We start from the raw sequence: 17429 nt of genomic DNA, 5'->3' as shown, positions 1-17429 counted from the left end.
TTAACAAGGCCAACACAATGCCAAAATAATCACGACACATTTAAATGAGTACCTTTTTGATTACATACTCAGTCCATTTTCTCCTTTGGTGTATCTCTTTGCTATTGTGAATTATTAATGAAAACTAAAAAAGGGTTGGAGGTGTGGCTCAAGAGGTAAGACACCTAGCAAGCTCCAGGCACTGAGTTCAAACCCCAGAACCACCAAAAAAGCAAAAACCTATAGTAGGTATTTAAAAGTACAATCAAGTGACAACGTGTTTACCACAAACCATAAGATTTACATGGAGGCCTTATATTTTGATTTTTCAGCAGTTAGACCCTGATCATCTTTCTCATCTGCATGGTATTTCACACGACAAAGTCCTAAAGAACCTTCAAACCTAAGTAATATTCTCAAGGCTTGGTTTTCCCATGTAGCTGATTCATGTGAGCTACCAATTTCTGTGAGCAAGAGGGGCAAATTACTAGGAAGACCAGAATCCTCAGAAGGCATCCTGATGGAAACCCCACCCAGTTCTCAACTTTCTCGCTTTTAGACTCTTGGTTTTCTCTTTGCAAAATCCCCCAAAAAACAGAACTTCCCCGTCAGTGCCTGCCTCTCTGTGAGGCCTGGTACAGAAATTCAGACCGCTCGTTTTCCAAGTACCTCTTTAAGGTAGTCTTAAGGCTCAAGCCCGCTCACAAACAGCAGAACGGTTTACTTTCTTGGGTTAAAGGAGGGCGATTACAGGGTTTGGCGGCCGGGTTTGTCAGGAAGCGTAGGGCCGAGCGAGAGGGAGAATCCAGAGACTGAGCTCCATCTAGTCCCAGGAACCACCCCCCCAAGGGAGGCTTGACTGCCCTCGGTACTTCGGTACTTCCCTGCCTCCTCTGCTCGTGGGAGGAGAGCGGTAGGTCTGGGTCAGGTTCCCCAGAGCTACTTCCTGGTCCGGCCAGACTCGCCTTCAGACACCCGAAACGCCCCCGGCCCGGCTCCCTTGCCCTTTGCCCAGTCTCCTCCCCTCTCAGTGACCCACCACCACTGGTCCCCTCCCATCTAACATGGCCGCCCCACCCGGCCCACCCCCGGTACAGCCTAACTTTGGGAGGCCCGCGGGACTGCCTCCCCTGCGCCCATTGGTTAGACAGCCTCCATCCGCCTTCCTCATTGGACAACAGAGTCGGTCACTCAGCTCCGAGGGCTCCGCCTCCGAGCCGCTTCAAGCTGCTTTGAGAAGACATATAAACAAATCCCGAGAGGGAGGCCCCTCTTGCCTCTGGGGCGGGGACGGAAGGGGGAGCGGCTACTCCCTAGACGCCCCTGCCCAAGGCCCTCACCCCCAGCCCGCGCCTCCCGGTCTGCCGCCAGACGGACTCCAACCTCCGCGGCCGCGGCCCTTCCTCACACGCCCCTCTCTCTCCTCCTCCCCCGCCAGCCTCGCCTCCCCTCCCCTTTCGGCCCCTCCCACCCGCTCGCTTCTCTGACAGGCCGGTTGCCGGCAGTCGCAGCCCCGGGATCCGAGGCAGCAGGGAAGGGCCGGACCGCTTGGCAAGGCGGACACCCGGCGCTGCCCACCGCCGGCCTAGACTGCCGCCCGCCCACCGGTCCCATCTACCACCTCCCCGCGCTTTTATATAACCGTCCCGGGCCGGGGAGGGGGGGAGGGGAGTGGAGCCCCCGTGGCCGGCAGGCGGCGGCCCGTGCTCCGCGCGCCTTCTTACTCGGTCCTGATCCCGGCCCCGCGCCGGCCCGGCCCAGAGCCCTGGTGCTTCTGCCTCCTAGGCCAGTTAGCCCTCCTCCGTCCCCCGCCCAGCTGGTCCCCCAGCCCAGGCCCTTGCTAGCTCCGGGCAATGCGCAGGGTCGCTTACCTGTGGATGTGGGGGCGGCTCAAGGACTGGGTCCGGTGCCGCTGCAGGGGCCGCGGCCCCTCTCCATGCTGTCTCGGGTTTGTTTTGTTTATGTCCTTCCTGACGGGTTCCCGGAAATCGCGTGACTCGCCCCCCTCACGTGGGCCGCGGCGAGGAGGAGGAGGGAGGCGGGGGCCCGCCGGTCTCGGGCCAATCGCGAGGAGCTCTGCAGCTCGGCCAATCAGGGGCTCGACCCTACAAGGCACCCCTGTCACGTGACGCCGGAGGGGCGGGTTGCCGGGGAAAACCAGGAAGAGAGGCGCGGCAGGTGCTTGGTGTCGGCTGCTGCAGTAGGGGAGTGGGCTGTGTCTGATGTGCAGCCACACTCTCACTTTTGTAGAGATGTTCCTTTTTCAAAACCTTCATATCCAGCGTTTTAGCTAATCTCAAAACTACGTAGCGAGGCTTGAAATGTCCGTGTGCCCATTTTACACTTCAACTTCTCCGACACTTGAGGGAACTCAAGGGGGACTCTGTCGACGTTCTGTTTTTATGAATGGTATCCCTAGTCACTGACTGACCTTGCTGTTAATTTATTCATTCACTGATTCAACTAGTATTTATTGTACCCATCGCCCCAGACAGTGGGATAGACTGCGTTCACCTTTAAGAGAAAGAAGACCTGAACATTACTGCGCACTACTACTAGAAGCAACTAGACGAGACTTCCTAACACGTGGCTCTGAGGTTTTCGTGTGCTAATAACAATGCCCTTTATGGAACGTTTACTATGTGAGGGACTCCTTGTCTCAATTCCCCTACAAGCACATGGCAATGGTAACGCCCATTTTTCAGACTGAGAAAGTAAGGCTTATCGGAGTTATTTCCCTAAGAACAGACAGCTGGTAAATGACTTAGCCAGCAGTGGAACTGGGGTCTATTACTACACTCTGTGCTTCCAAAATGCTCTTTATACTTCTTTAGGACACAGTATTTATCAAATGAGCATCCAACAGAAATTTTAGTAAGCATAGAAAAGGAAAATTGGAGAACAAAAACAATTGGCCAGAATCCTTCAGAATGCCAGTTTTCTCTTAGGAGTAATTACCCTTGAAAATGTGGCTACCTTTGCATAGATCTGGGCAGGTAACAGCAAATGAATGTCAAAATCATGGACTTTGGAATCAAAAAGATATCCATAGATCATACTGTTCAAGAATGCTGGGACTGGAAATGTCATCTATTTCCCCCTCCCCATGCCTGGCATTACATAATGGCTGAGTAACAACTTGGGTTTCAATCTTTGCTCCACCATGTATGAACCAGTACATATTATTTAACCTCCATGAGGCTCACTTTCCACCTTTATAAATATGGGTTTAACATGAGAAATGGGTGAAACAGTTCATACAAAGCACTTGCCGTAGTGCCTGGTATAGAGTTGGCACATAAAGGGTAGTAGTAGTGTTAGATTGTTTCAAGAGCACCATTCAGAAGATTTACTGTAGACTAAATAGCAAGTAAGAATGACTAAACTTTAGCAGTGTAATTGCCACTAAAATAATACTTTTATACACAAAATAGGTAGGTAAATGGAGATAGCTGATTTAAGAGGAAAGTGAAAGAGATAAACCTCTCCTCTGTATCCCCCACAATACCAAGCACATAGTAGAACTTCAATACCCAAAGAAATGATGAGTATTTTCTCTACTGCCCAGAAAGTGGATTTTCTTTTTTTAAAGTCTTATCACATACCACATTCTAACTTTCCCCATCATCTGCTGTTTAAAATTGAATCCCCAGTGGAAAAACTAGCTTGAGACATTTGGGTGGGCCAGGTTCCCCTGACTTGTTTACATGAGATTGGTGCTTTAATTCCTCCCCCCACTGAATCACTATCCTCTCTCATAGTACTATATTTGGAAAAGCTCCAGCAGATCATTAGCTCAATTGTTACATTACTCTCAGACATAGGCATCTTCATCTCCTCTAAAAAACTGAGGTGGAAAGCAAGCAACCAGGCTCATCTCCTAGCACAAGGCTCTGCTGTTGATGGCACTTCCTGGTCAATTACATTGGATTCCTGCCTTTGCATGTTCCCTTGTCTTGGAAGGGATGGAATTTTGGCTACTGGAAACCTTTCCATCAAGATCTATTAATGACTATCTGCTACTCTGAAGTGAATGAAATCACTGGCTCCCAATTGATTTGTCTTTTTCTGGGTTTTATACAGCCAGACTGTGCCTCAAAGTTGGCAGGAAGTTGGGACTTTGGCATTGGCTTGAAGTTCAGGAGGCTCTTCTTATTCTAGCCACAAAGTAGTAACCCACTGGCATTACCACTTCTGAAGTGTTTAACCTTGTTCTTGTGGAAGAATTTATGTACTGGGATAGCATACAGAAAAACTTGTTTCAGTGACGTGTCAGAAAAACATGTTTTGACACAAAGATGCAATGTGGCAAACAAAGCAATAGATACTTAAGACTACTGAATTTTTAAAAATAGTTTATTTTTTAATAGGTAACATACACGGCACAAAATTTTAAAAGTACCCCCCCCAAAAAAAAGAAGAGAAAAGCCAGGTGTGGTGTCACACACTTGGAGTCCCAGCGCCCAAGATGCTGAGGAAGGAGAACTGCAAGTTAAAGCCCAGCTGAGACACTGTCTCTCCCCTCTCTCCCAAAAAAGATACAAAAATGTATTCAATGAATATTAAGTCTCTTCCCTACTCATTTTTTCTGGCTACTCATTTCCCCTTCTCAGAGGCAACCACAGTTAGCCCTGCTGGGAATCCTTCCAGAGATGTTCTCTGGATATGCTGATATTCCACCCACTTTAAACGTGGATGCTCAGGAGGCTGATGTAGTAGAAATACTTGAGCCCAGGAGTTCAAGGCCAGCAACATAGCACAATCCCCTTTCAAAAATAAAGGAAAATAAATCTTGATGTGTTGGAAACACTATTTATGGAACCAAGACCCTAATTTGAGTTCTACTACTAATTAGAAGATCCGGGATGAACTCTAGGTAAGCAACTGGACAAAAGGTGAATGTTCTCTTATGATCTTTGTGTTTTAATGGCAAGCCTACACCCCCTAAGAATTAACACTGCAGTCCTGAAAGTTGCAAAGAATCAGGGCAAGTCATGAAGAGGAACTGAAAACTCAGGTGTCACAAAAAGCAAAGCAAAATAAAACAAAACCCTCAGAAATCTTTCAAATCAGTTGCCACAGGTCCCAAATTTCCCTATGACTTGAGCTTAAATCCTCCTTAGAGCAGATTGAGCCCTGTCTGCTAGTTCTGTACATGTCTTTTAAGTGAGTGTCATCTTTTGAGTCTATTTTCTCTTCTGACCCCTTCTGTGGACCTGTGGGATATGTTCAGATTTCACAGTTTAGAAGTGAGATTAATTAACTCAAAGCTGGAAGCTCTCCAGGAAAAGCTGCATCCCTCTGACACGAAACAAGGACTCCTTTCCTGAGGACACTACGATATTGCTGGTTAACTAAGAGACCCTCACTGATGTTGGAACTGGCACCCATCCCTCATTCATCGTGCCTAAAAATACTCTTTGGGGGAAAGAAGAAAAATCAGTTCTTCCCACTAGCTGATTTCTCAATGGGACAGTGTTCTTTATGTGACAGCTCTAAGCCTGTTTCTTACTTCTCCCAGGAAATACCAAGTTCGAATCCAAATGCCCTTTTCTACTATATTGCTTATTTATTTACCCTGATTCCTCAGTCCACCCCACTCCCCATACTCAGTATCAGGCCTGGCATGGAACGGAAGCAAGCTTGTAGTTTGAGTGAACTGGTTAAGATTCAAATCCTGCTCACACTCCACAGTTCAAGATCCCTTCTCTTTCATGAAGTCTGTTTCTAGTAGGTCTATTCCCATTCTCTTAATTATTTAATTGGTACTGGGGTTTGAACTTCAGGCCTCACACTTGCTAGGCAGGTACTCTACTACTTGAATCATTCTGCCAGTCCTGTTTTGTATTGGGTATTTTCAAGATAGGGTCTCTCCAACTATTTATGCAGAGCTGGCTTTGAACTCCCATCCTCCTGATCTCTGCCTCCTGAGTAGCTAGGATTACAGGTGTTAGCCACTGGCACCCAGCTATTTCTATTCTGATTCATCTCCTTTCCTCCACTGCCTGCCTGAGCCCTTGCTGTACTTATTGCTTCATTTTATTCATTTCATATGCACCAATGTTATTTCTTCAACAAAGTCAAGTGGGCACACACACTAACATATCCTTGAATTGTAGAGAATGTAAAATGCTTCATTAGATTATTCAAATCTGTATTGATGATTGGAGGAAGGAAAAGGAGAGAAATGAAGAAACACATTTGTGGAATTCCTACTGTGTATCCTGAAGACACAGTCCTTGCCCCAGGGAATCCCAGAACCTAGTGAAGGAGAGTGACAAGGAAAGCCAACCATCAACAACAGAATTCATTCCAAGGCAGTCCTAGTGTTGAGGCTGAGAGCAGGACACCCAGGACACTCAGCTCTCAGTACCACTTTCTTGCTAGACTATTTGGGTAAGTTACTAATCTATCTGATTCTTAATTTATGTTCTTTTTGAGAATTAAATGAAGAGGTTGGTGTATAAGAGGTGCCTCCTCCTTTCAGGGAAGCAGGTAACTAGAAACTTCTTAGAAGAGAAACAGTGGAAAAGGGAAAGTTGCCTGGCAGAGAGGAGGCAGGAGGCAATGACTGTCAAAATTGTCTTGTTTCTTCCACTAAAAACTTCTAGAACAACAAATTGTCCCTGTGGTTTGGGTTTTTCTTCAGCGCTGTTAGTATCAGACCACACTCTGTTAGTATCAGAGGCTATAACTGATAGCAAACCAGGAAGCCAGGGAGTGAGGACAATCTAGCATTTGTTGTAGGAAAGACTCCCATAGGACAGGTACAATCAGACCTTCTGTTGGGGAGGCCAGGAGGAGGAGGATAAAAGCAGAAAGTGAAGGGTTGAAGTGATAAGAAGCAGGAAACAAAACCTGTAGCCACGATAACAGTTTGTCCAACTATAAATGAAGACATGCTCTAAAGGACCCAGTGTGGTTCCCAGGAAGCTTTATTTCTCAAGGCAGGAACAGTCCGGAGATGTTTCTAAAGGAAAGAAGTAATAAAGAGTTTAGAGCCAGGCACCGGTGACTCACGCCTATAATCCTAGCTACTCAGGAGGCAGATATCAGGAGAATCACTGTTCCAAGCCAGCCCGGGCAAATAGTTTGTGAGATCCTATCTCGAAAAAATCCATCACAAAAAAGGGCTGATGGAGTGGCTCAAGGTGAAGGCCCTGAGTTCAAGCCCCATACCGCAAAAGAAAAAATTTTTTTTCTTTTTTTTTTTTAACTTGAAAACTCAATCATATGTTCCCCTAATGATACATGAAAACTTGGGACTATGCCACCAGTTCATTTTTTTAAGTTTTGGTTTTCACAATGCCCAGGCTTCCAGATGAGAAGTGTAAAGTGAATGAACACAACATTCCACAGCTACAGTCCAGGTAAGTGGGAGCTGTAGGTTTTGTCCTGTCTTAGGAGAGGAGGACCAGGAGGCAGGGCAAGTCCCCTTCTCTTTGGTATCCCTCTTAGGGTATCTCCTAGGCTCCTGAGGGCAGCCTGCCCTTCTACATAGACCCCAAGGGCAGCCAGCCTCAGAGTGCACACTTCACTCAGAGGAAAGCCAAAAGATTCCCTCTTCAGGAGGTGGGTTTGTGGCCACAACTTACCAGCTAGGTCTAGAACTCATTGGCCTGAAGACCTGAGGATGTCTTGTTCACCTAATACCTTCTTGCCAATTTGACCAAACAAAGCCACCTTTGGGAAAATTGGGAGGTGAAGTAGGGAATCGGGGCAAAGCAGGAAGAGGTTCTCCTCTTCTAACAAAGAAAATGAGGGAGCCCCAAGAGGGGTCTGACCTTGGGAATCTGCAAGGCACAGTAGAGAGGGATGGAGGGGTTGTGGCAGAGAGAGAAGCAATGACGCTTTCCCACACACAGTATAATACTGGAGAATTCCATCCCAATCCTACCTTTCAGAAATACCTGCAGACAACATGAAGTGCTCTCTTCCACTAGGACCTGCAGGGTACCCATGGGGACTGCCACTGTGTCAAACCCTGCAGAAACTGACCACAGCTCCCTGGGCAACTCACTGCCCTGTCAACTGAGGAAAATCAGGACAGGCCCCTTTAAACCCGAAGACCTTGAGGTATCACAAAAGGAGCAAAGAACTACCTCTGGGCCCTACAGTCAGTCTCCAAAGCAGGGATTAGCAATTCTAAACCATAGGAGCAAGGGGGAGAGGTTGGAGTTCCAAGATTGACAGAAGCCAGCCAGAGCAAGACCCTGCCCATTCGATTGAGGGTTTTCCAAATGGTTTCCATTCTCACTTTCAGGAATTTTTTTTCTTTTTCTTGGTACTGGGGATGGAACCTAGGGCCTCGTGCATGCCAGGCAGGAGCTCTACCACTGAGCCACACTCCCAGCCAGATTGTTTTTTTTTTTTTTTTTCTTTGCTTCAGAATGTCTCCCTAATTGGTCCTCCTGCCCAGCCTCTAGAGTGTTTGGCAGAGCTGGGATTACATGTGTGTATCACCATGCCTGTCCCCGTCTTTTGTTTGTTTGGGGGAGGTAGTGGGGTTTCAAACTCAGGGCTCCACTTGCTATGCAATCACTACCACTTGAGTCACTTCCCAGCACTGCCCCCCCCCCCCAATTTTTGGCAGAATGGGGGTTTGAACTCTGTCTTTACAATTGCTAGGCAGGTATTCTAACACTTAAGCCACTCCATCAGCTCTCTTGCTAACTTTTTGCCCAGGCTATCCTTGAACTGAACCTCCAGCCTCCCAATCTGCCTCCTGAGGAGCTGGGATTAAGGTTTGAGCTCTGTGTTGTGCCCTTACTGACGTCTAAGTAAGTATGGTGAGAAGTCAAGGAATTTTGCCCTGGCAACGTCACACTCAGTGATAGTCCTGGACCCTGAGACCACACTCCCTGGGTTTGAATCCCATTTCCTCAATCTCTGAACCTCCAGCCCAAGTGTGTGCTAAAGTAGTTCTTATCAGCCCCAGGGCTGAAAACAGTGACAATCACCACTTGTCCCAACAGTGACAAAGCCCCCTTAGGTCTCAGAAACAGGAGACTGGAGAGAAGGAGGAGCTCTGTGTTCATACTTAGTCCTATAGTTTAAATGTCCCCAGGGCTTCATATGTTAAAATTAAGATAGAGGGAACATAATCTACGGTGATTCCTGGTGCCACCTGTGGACTCTGTCAGCAAGAAGGCCACCACCAGATGCAGGTCCTACCCCTTGCGTTCCTTGATGTGTGAGTCAAAATAAACTTGTTTTCTTTATAAAGTAGCCTGTCTTGGGTAGTTCATTACAGTCATGAAAAATGTATCAATATATCTGATTAAGGGCAGTAAAACCTTCAGGAGGGGGAATAAAAAGCATTGTTGACATATTACTCAAACTATAAAACGGGAACATCTCCTGCTTACAGCATAGGATAGAGGATGTGAAAATACTTAGCAAGCTGGAGGTGAGGGTGGTGCTGACAGCTACCTGAGCCATGGCCCTTTAGAAGCCTTTCCCTTGCAGGCACCCCACAGGTGTGCTGGCACCCCACATTCTGATCTCCAGTCTGGTCCTTTTTCTTAACTTCAGACCCACAGAACAAGTGCCCACTGGGTATGGCACTGTGCACATCTCAGGCACTTGCATACTTAAATTGTTCACAAACCCACCATGCCCCCAAGCCTGCTGGGTCCCTTGCTCCCTAATCTTAGTGAAAACTCCACCTTTTACCCTGCTGGGAACCTGATGGTAAATCTTTCACTCTTCCCTGTGCCTTAAACCCTACCCTACATCCATTCGATCATTGAGGTTTATCTGTATGAACTAATGAATATGGCCTCTGGCTTCCTTTCAATTATCAGAAACCAGGCCATTGACCTCTCCTGGGCTCTCAGACATTCCTCTGTACCAAGCTTCCTCATCCTGGGGGGTTCTTCCAAACCTTTCCTTCCACCCTAAGTTTAGTATTTCTAGTGCCTCCATCCAGCAACCCTTTATCTTCCTAAAATCCAGCACCCTGCAGGGGGCCCACCCAGTTCTCTGATTCAATCAGAATCTCCTTTACAACTTTATCATCAGGTAATCTGTATGCTATCATTGGAGGAGTACTGGGTAGAGTCATCCCCTCCCCACCTCCAGTGCTAGGGATCAAACCCAGGCACCTTAGGCAAGTGCTCTTCCACGAGCTTCACCCCGAACCCCAGCTCTATAAATAACTCATCACTATGCTTTGCTTTTCCTGTTCACAAGGTCAGGGGCTGAGTCTCTTTTGCTTACCACTGTTTCAGGCAGGCAACCTCTGCACAAATAGCAGCTGAAAATCCCTGTTGAAAGCTGCTGAAAAGCATTTACAGCTTGGAAAAAAATAGTCACTGTTAGCTTAAGTCATGCTTCCTCAAATATGGCTGGCTTTCGCAAAACATCTCTGCTTGTTTTGTTTTGGGGTGGCAAACCACAATAGTAGCATACTTTGGATAAGCATAAAGAAACTTTTCCCCAGCAGTGCTACACACACACACAAAATAATAAAATAAAGCGTGGCCCAAATGGTAGAGCACCTTTTTTTCAAGGACAAAGACCTTGAGTTTAAAACCCAGTCCCACCAAAAATAAGTAAATAAAGGCCCAGCATGGTTGTGTATACCTTCAATTCCATTTAGGAGGTGGAAGAGATCATGAATTCAAGGTCAGTCTGGGCTACAAATTGAGACTCTGTCTCAAAGAACAAAACAGAAAGGAACCTGGGAAACTGGAAATCCTGACAGTGATCTAAACAGAATCCTGCTTGGATTCCTGGGGGTGGAAGGATCAGTTGGTGAATATCCTGGCCTGCTAGAGGGCTCCCCAATTGTGGAGTTGGCCTGGGAGAGGAAGGAGGAGTAGGGGAAAAGGGCCAAGATATTCAAAAGGTCCAGGTTCCGAGTGCAGCATGACACAGCCTGATTGAAGGGCTTGCATGGAGCACTAACAGTGGGAGAACAGTGGGGCTTTTTCTAACTTGTGTGGGACCCCAGCACATTCAGACCCCAGGCTTCCACTTTTCTATGTGGGCAGAACCAAAATCAATGCTCCCTTTTCATTTCCCCACGCTGTCACTGTGAGCACCTACACAAAGGAGACTGGGGATTTTATACGCTGAATGACCTGCACTCCATCCTACACAATGCAAACAATTAATCATAATCTCTATGAACTATGAACTTGCTGATTTTCATGGATTCAGAATAGCTTCAGTGTTTTAATAAATCTGACTTCATTTCCCCTAACCCTGAAAAAAGGATGTATATTATATAATGTAGTGGGTTTTTTGGTTTTTTTCTTGGTAGTACTGTGGTTTTGAACTCAGGGCCTCATGATTGCTAGCAGGCGCTCTACTGTACAATATTTGAAGAAGTACTAACACTATTCTGACACTGGTTCCCAGAAAAACACACGCACTCCCCTCCGATTATACATGCATTGTGGAAAATTTGAAAAACAAAATTATAAATGATTTTCAACATCTTGGACTATTTCCTACCAGGCTTTTAAAATCCTACTTTTTTTCCCTCTTCATATAATATTCTACTACCTTTTGCTGTTAAAGTAACTTTGTTTCCATTTACTAAACAATAACGTTTTCATTAGAGAATATGCTGAAAAGGAACAAGAAAATTAAAATATTTCCAATTACCATCCAGAGGCAATGTTATCTTTTCAATCTGTTTTCTAGGAGTATATATATATATATATATATATACATATTTAAGACATGCATTTTCTAAGAATATTTATATCTATATTTAAGAAACTGATATTCCTTCATTTGAGTGCAGCAGCATTACTGATGTATTTTTTTTGGTGGTGGCACTGGGGTTTGCACTCTGGGCCTTATGCTTGCTAGGCAGGCACTCTACCAGCCTTTTTTTTTTTTTGAGTTAAGGTCCTCCTTGCCTCAGCCTCTTGAATGGCTGGGATTACAGGCATCATACTCCACCAATTAGCATTTTATGTTGGACATTAATGCTATTTCAAGTTAATCATTGTGATAAATATCTTGTATGTGGTATTTTATGTTGTTTCTTTAAAAATTATGGATTTTCTACAATTTCATCCACTCAACTAGGAAGTTCCAGTGAAGGGGCAGGGGGAAAAGTAATGCATTTGTTCTCCAAATAGAGAACAGCCTTTACATAGAGGGATGGGGTGATCAAACCACTCTAAAAATGCCTACACACATATGTTAAAATACAATTTAAATTTCATTCAATAAAGGAGCAACTGACTCTTTGAATTTCTGGAAGATAACATCAGGGCTGAATTTTCCATGATTCTAAGCAACAATTTCAAATACTTTCTCTATGCTAAATTTCCCTTAGTGTGGCCAAACACCTTCCACCGATTAAAAAAAAAAAACTCGACAGATAAAGGTGTGCTACTTTTGAAGCAACATCAAAAGATATAAAATATTAAGTTGAGCTGGTGACAAAGGCATAGACAACACTATACATTTAAAGGAAACAACACAAAGGCTGGGGTTGTAGCTCAGTGAAAGCATTTGCCTAAAGGGACAAGACACAGTCAGTTCAATCCTCAGTGATCAATGCTGACACTATCTTCCAGAACATGCCAAGAATACTTCAGTCCTGGTAAGAGAACCTAGAAGGCAGAAGGATGTTGCTCAGCCACTTATGCTATGGTTGTTTCTTCTCAGAACTCAGGCCTGATGCAGGTGCCTTTTATTTTCCTGCAACCCTCTAAGTACAAATGATGAATCAAAAGGGAAACCTACAAAGGAAAAAAAAAAAAATCAGTCGGCTGTCCCTCTGGGTCCTATCTTAAAGAGTACTGTCAGGCCAGCTTCGGTGGCACAGTAAGCATTAATAGAAGCATGATGGTCCAGGCTGGCCCAGTGCATGAATGAGATCCTATCCCCAAAACAACTAGAGCAAAATAGCTAGGCTGGGGGAGTGGCTTAAATGGCAGAGCATGTGCCCAGCAAAAGCAAGGCCCTGAGTTCAAACCCCATCAATTAAAAAAAAGAAGAAGAAAAGGGAAAAGAACTGTCAGCATGCCCTGGATTTGGTCATTTCCTTTGCATATCACTGTAATTTACCATCTCATTTGATAATGATTTTATACAGTAGAAAGGGCAGGTGTTATCCTCATTTTGTAAACTAAAAAACTCAAGGTCAGAAATTACACTATTTGTTCCTAGTTACATAGCTAGCAAGCAGTGGAGCAAGACCACAAACGCAGGACTTCTGACCTAACAATGGTCGTTCCAGGAGGCCACATCATGCTCACCTGGAAAATGCTTTGACGGAGGGACATTTTCCACATCCTTCCAGAGGGCTGGAGGCACTGCTTCCTGAGCCCTGACGAGCACTGGAGTAAGGTACTGAAAGGACACAGATTCACATCTATCTTAGACTCTGACTGAGCCAGGTCATGCTGTAGCAAAACTGTTCCATTGTAAGAGTGAGGCTTGGCTCGGCATGGTGGTGCTGCCTGTAATTCTAGCATTCTGTGGGCTGAGGCATAAGGATAGCAGGTTCAAGACCAGCCTGGGTTACATAACAAGGCTCGTCTCAAAAAAAAAAAAAAAAAGGATTTCATAAATGAGGAAACAGGCAAGGGCAAAGTGACTTCCTGGACAAAGGGAACACTCAAAATCTGAGTGGATTTTGTTATTCCTTCATTTCCCAGCAGCAACACAGTGAGGTGATGGCATAGTCACAGCACCTGGTCTTTGGGTCAATCTTTCTAATAGGCCTCACCTTCAATTTGGCTAGGAACGACCTCCTTTCTTTCTCACAGGCTGCATGCTCTCCTGCTTTGTGCTGAGGCTAGAAGAGCCTCGTCAGGAGGAAGTGGCAGTGGGGTTGACAGCAAACACTGGAAATAGCTTGAACTGTTACTTCCTTAGAAGGCTGAGCTCCACATACTCCACTGCAGAACCGTCAGAACCTCACCAGCACAGCACCATCCCTTCCATGCTCACATCTCCTGTTGGTCCCCTGTTATTAGCACAGCCAACACACTATCTTCCTTACTGGTGACTGCAGGAAGTGACCCCACCAACTGACAAATAAGACCAAGAGCAAACTAATAAGCAATAGAATCCAGTTCCCTTCCCAATATCTAATTCATTTAGAGCAAGTGTAAAAGAGGATCAGAACAAAGTGACAGAGTAAGACAGAACTCAGGGACCTGGATCAGGCCAGGGTTGTATGCTGTGACTTCAACAGGGGCACCACTAACCTGCCAAAGCATGGTCACTAGTAAGGAAAGTCCCCAAAGCAGCCCCACGTCACAGCCTCAGAGGCATGTCACAGCTAAAGTCTCCTGTGCTGAACCCAGGAGGACCCCTCTCTATCAGGGAATGTCATGTGCTCAACTCAAGATGGCAAACACCACATGAAGTCAAGCACAGTGATGTGCACCCGTAGTCCCAGCTACTCAGGTTGCCAAGGCAGGGGATGGGTTTGAGGCCAGGAGTTTGAGATCAGCATGGGCAATGTAAGGAGACCTTATCTCTTAAAAACAAATACTGCAGGCTGTTGGAAAACAGTCTGTGGTGTGAGTGACCCCCAGTGACCATGGGCTACAGGGCTTGATTTAGTCAATCTGGGCACACAGCTACACTGGAGTCATACACCCTCTGCTCAGAACTCAAAGCTGTAGCATCCCTTTCTGTACCCACAGCAACCACCAGCACTGCTTTCTTAGATGACAAATACAGATTAAGGGTCACATAAATTATTCCAGTGGGAGGCAGCATGGATGGCAGAATTCCTCCCTCCCACCAGAGACCCAAGGCTGCCTCCTGGCTAATGCAACTCCCAGCAAGGCAGGGTGGCCAGGGAAAATGCCTGGGATTAGAAAACAGGTACTGCTCTACTCTGCCTCTGACCAGCGTCAAACAAGAGAAGAAATCTCCCTGTCTAAACTCAGACTCCTTACTTATAAAACAGTGCGGTTCACATACATCACCACAGCCCTCAACTTCAGACCTTCAGTGCTTTATGGAGTCTATGAAATCAGCTAAATAGCTCCTTTGGCTAGAAGTGTAAAGAATGGAGTTGTCCAACTCTTAAAACATTTTTTGGGGGTGGGTGCTGCTGGAGGTGGAACCATTCCACTGAACTACACCCCCAACCCAACATTCAGAAAAACTTAAAGTTAAAAATGAAAGTAAAGAAATGAAAGCAGAAGAGACACTTCAACTTGAAACTCTCTTTGGTCTTCAGAATAGCAAAGTAATGAGTTCAGAGAGTTTGGGAGGAATAGAAAAGTACAAACTGCAAAACAGGAAATCCAGTGTTGGCTGGCTCTCAAGAAACCATGAGCTGGTGAAAATTAAACCCACTTAATTTTTAGTTTCTTAAAACAAATACAGTGTGCATGATGCCCTAGGTTTGATGCCGAGTCCTGCAAACAAACAAAAATAACGGCACAGCAAAAAAACCTCTAACTGAACCCCTCAATTTGTGAATTACTGAGATGCCTGCTAGTAAAACACAGTCACTGTCCCAAGACCAAGGCTTTTTAATCACTCTGGATTTATTTTGTCCTGTGCTGAGAGTATGATGGTTCTACCTCAGTCACATTCACTGCCTTGTCTCTTGGCTGGAAGTTACCCTAAACCTGTTTACCATGGTAATCTCTTTTTTTTGGGTGGACTGGGGTTTGAACTCAGGACTTTGCATTTGCAAAGCAGGAGCTCTACCACTTGAGCCCCACCTCCAGTCCATTCTGCTCCAGTCATTCTGGTGATGGGGTTTCTCAAAACTATTTGTCCAGGCTGGCCTTGAACTGCAGTCCTCCCAATGTTAGTAGCCTCCATAGTAGCTGGAATTACAACTGTGAGCCACTAGTGTCCAGCTGGTAATCTTTTTTGAGATCAGGTTTCCTATGTTGTCCAGGCTGGCCTCTAACACCTGGGCTCTAGAGATCCTCCCACCACAGCCTTCTGAGTAGCTGGGAATATCGGTGTATGCTACTACACCCTTTTAAACAAAGATCAATTATAGCCCTACGCACATTGACCATCTCTCTCCCAACAGCATATCAGCTCTTGAACTTGCGGAGACCCCAACTTCAACATCTGCGATTCCTCTAGTGTCTTGTGTGCAGCAGGCCCTCCAAGGGTTACTGAATGATTAAGACAAGTACTTACCGATCTCTTCAGGCACCTCAAACTACATGGTAGACCTTATACATCCAACCTAAGTTTAGACAACGATACCATTATTAAAAAGGCATTATCTAGAGAAAGAAGAGCTTAGAAAAAGGAGCTTTATAAACACCGGAGCCAGACTTCCACAGAAAGCAGAAAAATAATTTATTCCAAAAGATGGCAGAAGAAAGTCATCCTGAAAGTACAGCTTGGTGTAAGTTTGCCTGGACGGGGCTTCTCCGTGAGCAAGCTCTCCTCTGCCCCATTGGCGTCCTACTTGTCTTGCAGCAATCTGTAAACACAGCGCTGACTCCACGCAATGAGCTGGCAGGAGCTATCTGCAAATCCGAAGGTTACAGACGAGAGCAACAGAGTTCTCAGAGCAGCACCGTTCTCTCAGAAGAATGAATACACATTTTGTAGAGTTGGTAAAGAAGGCACATCATTCATCAAAGTGTAAAAAAAGGTGAACTTAAAAATACTGCACTGTAGAATTACATCTTCAAATGTGGTGTGAATGTTTAAGGCAGATGATACCCGAAATAGGCAAGTCAAAGAAGGTGGTCTGGGTTTGGAGGCGATTTCGCATCTAGAAGGAATTCTCTTCGTGACCTGCAAAACAAAACCATTCTAGTAACTGGTCCTCAAACTGTCCTTAGGAGAGCCAAGAGTGTCAATAAAGTTGATCAGGGCTGGGCACAGTAGCCCATGCCAGAAATTCCAACTACCACAGGAGGCAGAAATGAGGAGGACTGGTAGCTGGAGGTCAGCCCAGGGAAAAAAGTTAGCAAGATCCTATCTCAAAAGAAAAGCTACCCACCCCCAAACAAAATCAGGAGACCCTATCTCAAAAATCAAGTGAAACAAAAAGGGCTGGGGGCGTGGCTCAAGTGTTAGAGTACTTGTCTACCAACAGGAGACACTATTCAAACCTCAGTACTGTGCCTGCAATCCCAGCACTCTGAAGGCTGAAGTAGGAGTGCAAGTTTGAGACTGACCATAGCAAGACTGTCTCAACAACAACAGGAAATTACCAGGCCAATAACAAGAGGTAGATACTCAATAAATACTTAAACAGAATGGGTTTCAATACACAGCATGCTCTTTGATTTAGTACATTTTTGTTTTTATAGTGAAACTGATGTTTGAACTCAGGGCTTTGTACTTGCAGAGCAGGAGCTCTAATGCTTGAGCCATCTCATCAGCTAATTTTGCTCTGGTTATTTTGGAGATGGGGGTCTCTCAAAGTGTTCTCGAACTATTTGCCTGAGCTGGCCTTGAATTGCAATCCTGCCAATCTCAGCCTCATGAAGTAGCTAGGATTTACAGGCATGAGCCACCAGCTC

At 45.6% G+C, this 17429-nt stretch overlaps 2 protein-coding genes across 7 annotated transcripts in view; both read right to left on the bottom strand.

The window, feature by feature from the left end:
• Positions 1 to 1993, bottom strand: part of Crebrf (CREB3 regulatory factor) — a 52099-nt gene extending 50106 nt beyond the window's left edge. For 2 of the 5 annotated variants that reach the window (XM_020183694.2, XM_020183710.2), the window contains exon 1: positions 1851 to 1993. The gene's annotated coding sequence lies outside the window, so the exon portion shown is untranslated. Of the gene's footprint in view, positions 1 to 648; positions 992 to 1850 lie in introns of those variants that run through there. The other 3 variants (XM_074058606.1, XM_074058607.1, XM_020183702.2) reach the window with 2 other exon arrangements.
• Positions 1994 to 16231: 14238 nt separating this feature from the next.
• Positions 16232 to 17429, bottom strand: part of Atp6v0e1 (ATPase H+ transporting V0 subunit e1) — a 34662-nt gene continuing 33464 nt past the window's right edge. For both annotated transcript variants that reach the window (XR_012442871.1, XM_020183683.2), the window contains exon 4: positions 16232 to 16695. The gene's annotated coding sequence lies outside the window, so the exon portion shown is untranslated. The remainder of the gene's footprint in view (positions 16696 to 17429) is intronic.

This window comes from Castor canadensis, chromosome 16, assembly GCF_047511655.1.
Source record: "Castor canadensis chromosome 16, mCasCan1.hap1v2, whole genome shotgun sequence".
NCBI lineage: Eukaryota > Metazoa > Chordata > Mammalia > Rodentia > Castoridae > Castor > Castor canadensis.
Note: the sequence above shows the minus strand (reverse complement) of the source record. Positions and strands in the feature narration are given on the sequence as shown.